The 8,269-nt window shown below is 46.9% G+C and overlaps 1 protein-coding gene across 1 annotated transcript in view; it reads left to right on the top strand.

The window, feature by feature from the left end:
* Positions 1 to 7,964: 7,964 nt before the first annotated feature.
* lzts2a (leucine zipper, putative tumor suppressor 2a) overlaps positions 7,965 to 8,269 on the top strand; it is a 40,895-nt gene continuing 40,590 nt past the window's right edge. The window contains exon 1 of the mRNA XM_007903633.2: positions 7,965 to 7,983. The gene's annotated coding sequence lies outside the window, so the exon portion shown is untranslated. The remainder of the gene's footprint in view (positions 7,984 to 8,269) is intronic.

The following is an 8,269-nucleotide window of genomic DNA, read 5'->3' as shown; positions in this document are numbered from 1 at the left end:
TTCTTCAACTGCCAGATACATTCTTTCTGCTGAGTTTACAGGAATCCTGCTGTTCCTTAAACTGTATCTGCCAGACATTGGCTGTGGGTATGTGTGTGCTATACAGAGGGTTTTAACCATTGCTGTGTATGTGTTATACAGAGGGTTATTGCTGTGCGTGTTTTATACAGAGGGCTATTGCTGTGTGTGTGTGTGTGTGTGCTATACAGAGGGCTATTGCTGTGTGTGTGTGCTATACTAAGAGCTTTAATAGTTTCAGAGGATAAATATTGGAGGTTTATTCCTGCTGACTTAGCGACCACTTCTCAGTCACACTCTCGCCTCCGAGTCCGAAGGCTGTGCGTTCGATCCCCCGCATCGGCGACTTTGAGCTCACAGTCTAGGCTGACGCTCCAATGCAGTGGAAGGGGGAACATTGCGTTGTTATAATAATAATAATCCTTGCATTTGATACAGTGCCTTATCATGCCGTTGAGACGTCTCAAAGCGAATATACTGTGAAATGGAGTGATTGTATTTTGTAAGTGAAACTCGGCAGCCAGTTTGCACACAGCAGTGTCCCACAAACAGCCGTTGGGAGTGAGTGACCGATTTTATTCAGGGGATTGTTTGCCAGGACACCGGGAGAGAGAAATTCCCTTCTCGAATAGTGCCATTGGATATTTAACGTCCACCAGAACAGGCAGACGGGACCTCATTCCGTTGGAGGGTCAGCTTAGACTATTATTCCAATTCATGATATGGGGCTTGAACGCATAACCGTCTGACTTGGAGGCGTGATTGCTACGGTTGAGCCAGGTTGAGCTCTGTAAACATAACTCTGAGAATAACTTTAGGTCAAATTAATCCAGACCTTATCATTTTTTCTAAGCTGCCTCAAAAGCTGAGGTGGGGTGGCGTGGGGGAGTGAACCCAAAACCTATAGACCCACTCGTCTATACCTGGGACGTCCAGAGTGAATCAGACGTACCGTCCACTTCACTAGTGAATGGGTGAGCCCAGAAAACAGGAGGTTCCTGTCTCCAGAGCAGAGGCTGCACTTTAACACTGATCCCTGCACTTGATACAGCCTCTATAATAGGCTGAAACGTCTCAAAACTCTTCACGGATAATTGCTGTCAAGCATTGTGACTGTGTATTTGTAGGGAAATGCAGTGAAATGCTTTACATACAGTGACATCTCGCAAACAGACGCAATAATAATAATAATAATAATCCTTGCATTTGATATAGCACCTTATCATGTCTTTGAGACATCTCAAAGCACTTCATTTGTGAATGACCGATTACTTCTCTCTTGCTCTCTATGGGGGAGTTGCCCAGGGCACAGAGACAAACTCTCTTCTCGTTTTGAGCAGCGTATTTGGGGTAACTTCCAAAGTTACAGTGCGGCGCAACAACAACAGCAAATTACATTTACACAACGCCTTTCACATCGGGAGGACGTCTTAAGGTGCTGGACAGTGAAGGGTTTGCCCATGAACTGGGGGCTGGGTTCAGGAGGAGTGAGGGTAGCGGTAAGAGGATGACCAAACACGGTCAAAGAGGAAGGTCTTCAGACGGGCCTTGAAGGAGGTAAGGGAGGGTCGAGGCCGGGGGGGGCTTTGGGATGGAGTTCCAGAGGGTAGGCGCAGAGTGGCTGAAGGGCTGACCACTGATGGTGGGGTGGGCAGCGCAGGGGACATGGAGCAAACAGGCCAGTGCTGGCCGAGCAGAGGGAACAGACAGGTTGATAACATTTTAGTAAGTCGCAGAGAGAGAGAGGAGCAAGACCGTGGAGGGGGTTTAAAAGCGAGCACGAGGATCTTTTAACCTCAATCCTCTGGGGGATGGAGACCCAGTGAAGCCGGGCGAGGGTGCTGCCCACTGTTAAATGCTGCCATTGTCTCAAAGGAATTAAAATGGAGAATCGCTATGGGAGTGGGTGACTGCCATCTCTGTATGTGGTTTCAAAACCAGCCGAGTTTTGTGAAATGGACACCTGTTTGAGATTAGAATGAAAACTGGTTGCTGGGGTCTTGCAGAAGGAGCTTTCTGCAGCATTTCACCAGTGTTATTAACTGACCTTTGGAGAACTTAATGTTGATACTGGATATTAAATGTTGGAATGATTTTTTTGTAGATCGACTCCTGGGCAGGGCGAAACCTTAGGCAAGTTTCCTTACTCCACACACTTCTGTTTACCTGTCAGTAAGTAGGAACCTGGTTGTTCATCAATTGGCGGATCTCTTTCCAGCGGTAATAATTCCTTCAATTGGTCATTTGGTCACTCAATCCACGGCTGTTTGTGGGACACTGCTGTGCGCAATTGGCTGCCGCATTTTGCTCACAAAAAATGCAGTCACCACACTTTACAATATATTCGTTGAAGCACTTTGAGATGTCTCAGTGACAGGATAAGGCGCTGTATCAAATGCAAGGATTATTATTATTACTAAGTTTTGACCGTTAGCTGCAAGTGATTTTCTCATGCCTGAGGATATTACAGTCTGAGACCCAAAAATCTCACAGTTAGCCTGGAAGCTGTTGTGATAACATTTGCTTCTGAAACCCACAGTCACTACACTTTGCGATAAATGCTGCGAAGGCCTTTGAGACGTCCTCCCAACATGAATGTTAGGATTTAACAAAATTCAGAGTGTTAGGATTTAAAAGCATTCCTCGCATATTGTACGCTGTGCAAAATTATTATAAGACACGCCATAAATATACCTTCCTGCATTTGCTCCCAGTGTTTAGCTCTGATAGTTGTGAAGTGAGTTTGCTCCAGTGTAGTGCAGTGTTGAGGAATTGGCCAGTTGATGTGTACGGACGTGACTGAATGTTTATAAAGTTCTCTGGCACTGTACCTGCCCTCTGAGCCCCAGGCCTCCTCAATGTAAAAGAGCCCCAGCTGGTGAGTTTGCTCATTATTGATATTAGCCATTGATCTGAGGCCCTGTGAGTGCTTTATCATTGTCAGTAATGCAGGCCTGGGCTTGAACATTGCCTGCCGAGAGGCTGAGCCAACAAGGAAGGGAGCGTTAGTTGACAGATGATAGGAAAAGCTCAGTTGGACAGGCCGGGCTGTGCTGGGCTGGTTGCTCTTTCTGTACAATGTGGTCAAATAGTTGCCAGATTGTTTTTTCCTCTCACTGAAGGAGAGAAGGCGGAGATTTAACTCTGTTTAAAACTGGTTAGATTTCCCTTTTAGTCTGGCCTTCCTTGCATCATCCCTTCAGCTTGTCTTTACTGTAAAATGGAGCAACTGTGTAACTGTGCACAGTGACTCCAAATAGCCTTGAAGTGAGTGAGTGATTTTGTATTGGGGAGATAGTTGTCCTTTTGCCTCGGACCCCCTTCACCCCCCCACTGCACCAGTCCTTTTAGATTAATTAGTTAATTATGCTAACTAAACTAAAAAGACTTTTCTCCCACAAAATACAGTCAATTCACTTTACAATATATTCGGTGAAGCGCTTTGAGACATCTGAACGACGTGATAAGGCGCTATATCAAATGCAAGCAATATAGTTAGTTAGTTAGTTAGTGTTCATTGCCTACAAGTAATTTTCTAAAAACATTAATAACAATCCTTACATTTGATACAGCGCCTTTCATGTATGGAGGAGCTCTCACAGTGCTTCACAGGATTTTCTGCAAACAGTTTTCCATTGCATTTTGTTTTGCAAAGCGGAGCGAATGCCCCATGTCGTGGACGACCATGGGGTATTAAGGATATTAAGGAGGAAAGGGATATTAATAGGAATTAAATGATTTTCGAATCTGTGGGGAAATGCGATTCTGTAATGCAATTTTGAGTATCGGGGGAGCTTCTAATTCCAGCAAAATGGTCCAGGGTAACAAAGCAGACCCCAGGCATTGGTATAAGCCTCCCTGACCTCTTCTGGGGAGGGGGGAGGGTCTGAATTCTGATGTCCCAAGCTCGAAAGTGCTCTGTAAGTGACCGACTAAACCATGTAGGAATTGAACAGTAATTTCGGAGCGCGGGAATCTGAATCCTTGATCGGCCGACTCCTATCCCTCGCAGAACAAAGCTCTCGGAAACCTAAGAGGATGAGGTTTTAATAGCAAAAAGCTGAATGGTTCTGCAGATTACTGGGCTCTAAAGCTCTTGTTAATGCTGACAATTGGTGCTGTAATCTGGGCTCAGGGTCTGAGCCACCGACGGTGGATTGAGGAGTCCTGTAATGTAGTGGTTAGAGCACTTGCCTCGCACGTGAGGACTTGGTTTTGATTCCTGGGCAGAGCGAAACCTTAGGCAAGTTTTTTTACCCCACACACCCTCTGTTTACCCAGCAGTAAATAGGAACCCAATTGTTAGTTGATTGGCGGATTGCTTTCCTGGGATAATCCTTCAAAGAAATAATAATAATTTGGTTACTTACATCATAACTGTTTGTGGGACACTGCTGTGTGCGATGGGCTGCCGCATCTCGCCCACAAAATATAGTCAATTCACTTTACAGTATATTCTGTGAAGCGCTTTGAGATGTCTCAACGATGTGATATGACGCTGTATCAAATGCAAGGATTATTATTATTATTAAACCCTGGAAAGTGCTTTGAGACATGCCCTGCTGTGAATGGTGTGTCCCAAATGTAAGGAATGTTATTAGGATTAAATACAGCATGTTGGGGTGGTGGGGGTGATGGTCTTGTAGGGACCCTCGTGATTCCAAACCCCAGCTCAAGTACAAACCCTTGACTGTTCAGCGCCTTGGGTCATCCTCCTGACATGAAAGGTGCTGTGTAAATGAAATTTGTTATTGTTATATAATCAGATCAATGACGGAGATCAAAGGTTTATTGTGTGTTGTAACTAGTTCAGGCGATTACCTCTCAGGACAAGAGCTGCTCTTGGCTGCTACAGCAAAGCTATCCTTTCATCAGGAAACCCGCTCGGGATGGGTGGTGGTCTGCGTCACCTCCTCGGGACCCTGGGTCCCATCCTGTCAGCAATGCTGGACAAGCCATTCCGGTGGGGGGGGGGAGTGCGTGGTGGGTTGGAAAGCTTCACAAAGACAGCCAGGAACTGAGGTCAGGAAGAGTTTCTTTCCACAGAGACTTGTTCTGCCCCCAGAGAGTTGTAGAGACAGAATCAATAGGATTGTTTAAAAGAAATAATAATAATATATTTATTATATCACCTGCAAAAGTATACAGTCAATTTACTTCACAGTATATTTCGTGAAGCGCTTTGAGATGTCTCGAAAACGTGATATCAAGCGCAATATCAACTGGAAGGATTATTATTATAATAATGTGAAACATAGTTCCTATACTCATCGGTGCAACTGGGACTGCAATATAGGGAGAAACTCCCTTCTCGTTTCAAATTGCGCCGTTATCTTTAATATGCACCTGAACAGGCAGTCGGGACCTCTGTTTAATGTCTCATATGAAGGATGGATCAGTTTCTCAGGGCGAGAGTAAGTTGGCTTCAAAGCTGAGGAGGTAAAACTGAACAGTGAGAAATAATTAAGAAACAAAAACAACAACAAGATTACATTTGTATAGCGCCTTTCATGTCAGGAGGACGTCCCAAGGCGCTGGACAGTGTACAGCATTTCAGACCCGAGCTGGGCTCAGGGGGGAGAAGGGAGGGGAGGGGAAGGGGGTGACCAATGGCATGGTCAAAGAGGAGGGTCTTGAGACAGGAACTTGAAGGAGGCTAAGGAGGGGCCGAGGCGGAGTGATTGGGAGATGGAATTCCAGAGGTTGGGGGCAGAGTGGCTGAAGGCTCTCCCATCAATGGTGGGGCGGGTGGGTCGGGGGACATGGAGCAGGCCAGAGCCGGCTGAGCGGAGGGAGCGAGCAGGTTGGTGGAGGGTTAGGAAGTCACAGAGGTAGGCTGGGGCGAGGCCATGGAGGGCTTTGTAGGTGAGGACCAGGATCTTGAATTGGATCCTCTGAAGGATAGAGAGCCAATGGAGTCGGGCGAGAATGGGGGAGATGGGGCCACAGAGTTTGGTGCGGGAGAGGACACGGGCTGCAGAGGTCTGGATTATCTGCAGCCTGTGGAGGGAGGAGTTGGGAAGGCCGACAAGCGGGGAGTTTCCATAGTTGAGCCTGGAGGTGATGAAGGCATGAACAAGAGTTTCAGCGGCCTGAGGGTTGAGGTAGTGGCGGAGTTGGGCGATGTTACGGAGGTGAGAGAAGGCAGAGCGGGTCATGGCTTGGATGTAGGGAAGAAAAGACAGTTGAGGGTCGAACAAGACACCCAGGTTCCTGACTGGCTTGGCGAGTTGAAGTGTGCAACCATGGAGGTTGATGTTGCCAGAGCCTGAGATTAAGTAAAGAGGAGAGGCGGTGTATGAGGATAGAGTGGTCGACAGTGTCGAAAGCGGCAGAGAGGTCAAGGAGGACAAGGAGGCAGAGGGAGCCCTGATCACAGATGTTCAGAATGTCATCAGTGACTTTTACCAGGGCTGTTTCCGTGCTATGTAGAGAAAAGTAGAAGCTACAATTCCTTAGCAAACAGCTTTGCAGATGGATTAATTCTATTCCATTCAACCACCCCCACTACCCCTCCGACACAGGCAGCTGTTTTTATTGTAGAGTGTGCTTCAAGGCTTCCATTAGTGATTTTACAATAATGTATTTGGCTTTTCTTCAACAATCAAGTAAAATATTGCCAACTCTCTGATCTGTGGCCAAGTGTAGAAGCTCCCTCAGCGACCTCCTGATGCACCCAGATTTCCGTAACATATTTACTTTACGGCAAACAACTTAAACTGTGATGCAAGCGAAATTAGACAAGGGTCATGGTTAGACCTCTCCCCTCGCAAGCGAGAGGACCCGCGTTCAATTCCCAGGCAGGGAGAAACCTTAGGCAAGTTTCCTTACTCCGCACGTCTGAAGAAGCAGCGAGAGCTTAGTTTAAGTGTCTCATATGAGGGATAGCGCCTCTGACCATGCAGCATAACCCCCACCAGCGCTTCGTGATCTCAAAATCCCAATGTGGGGGCTTGAATCCACAACCTTCTGGACCAGAGGCGAGAGTGAGAGCGTGAGCCGGGCTGGCACCTAAGCTGAGTGTATTGTTTCAAACAGTAGGAAGAGCGCAGTTGAGAAGCGCAACAATGTCAACCATCACAATCGATAGATCGAACATTGTGACATTTTCCCCAGATCGTACAAGGCCAGTCTTGACACAGTTCAAAATACGTCACCTTGGACCCACACGTAATAGTAGCATCACATAACACTCAGCCAGAGAAAGTTACCCACGTATCATCACCGTGGAGTATTGGAGGAATGGACTTGCCCTCTAAACTTTTTTTTTGATCAGCTGGGTGTCTGACACACGCGGAAACCCATCGCCATGCTTAAGAGTATCCAAACCAAGCTGAGAATTACATACATCCCACCTACACATGGAGATCCCAGAGGTAGATTGTTGGAATGGAAAGCGCTCTCTCTCCCTGGAGGGACTAATCCTGCTCACCTAATTCACAGAAAGTATTAGGCGCAAGTTGGCAAGAGCCAAGACTTGGGGAACCCAGAGTGTGCGTTGGCGTAACTGCTGGAGTCTAACCAGCTAAAACCACATAGCTGTGTACCCTAATGGCCACACCTTCTCTGGGACACATATCTCTGAGCACGTTTTGTCTCTAGACGTTTAGGCCCTAGACTGAGCAATGTTTGCTCGCTGCCTCCCTATCAGAGAGTGCCCTTGACTGTATCCCTTCTCTGGCCTGCCAGCGAGTAGTTTATGTTGCGCTTGCTTGCCAATTGGACAGCAGCCACAAAACCCTGGAACGTTCTTCTGCTTGTAGCTCCTATGCGGGAGGAGCTGTATGAAGTTGCTGTTGTAAAGTAAAGGTTGTTCACTTCACGGCTGTTTGCGGAGAGATCGATGTGCGCAGACCAGCCGCTGAATCCACCTACAAAATGCACAGTCCAGTCACTGCCCTTTACAATAATATCCTGTGAGGCCCTTTGAGATGTCCTCCTGGCATGAAAGACGCTGTATCAAATGTAAGTTTTTTTTTAAATGATTGTTAAAAAGTTGTCATTTGATTGTTGTACAAAGTTGGGGAGTCCTGTAGCTTAGTGGTTAGAGCATTCGCCTCACAAGCGAGAGGACCTGGGTTTGATTCCTGAGCAGGGTGAAAGCTCAGGCAAGTTTCCTTACTGAACACGCCTCTGTTTACCTAGCAGCAAGTAGGAACCCGGTTGTTAGTTGATCGCTGTCTGGGGTAATAACTCCTTCTAAAAAAAAAAATTCGCGACTGCTTGCGAGACACTGCTGTGCGTAGTTGGC

This window comes from Callorhinchus milii, unplaced genomic scaffold, assembly GCF_018977255.1.
Source record: "Callorhinchus milii isolate IMCB2004 unplaced genomic scaffold, IMCB_Cmil_1.0 Scaffold7, whole genome shotgun sequence".
NCBI lineage: Eukaryota > Metazoa > Chordata > Chondrichthyes > Chimaeriformes > Callorhinchidae > Callorhinchus > Callorhinchus milii.
Note: the sequence above shows the minus strand (reverse complement) of the source record. Positions and strands in the feature narration are given on the sequence as shown.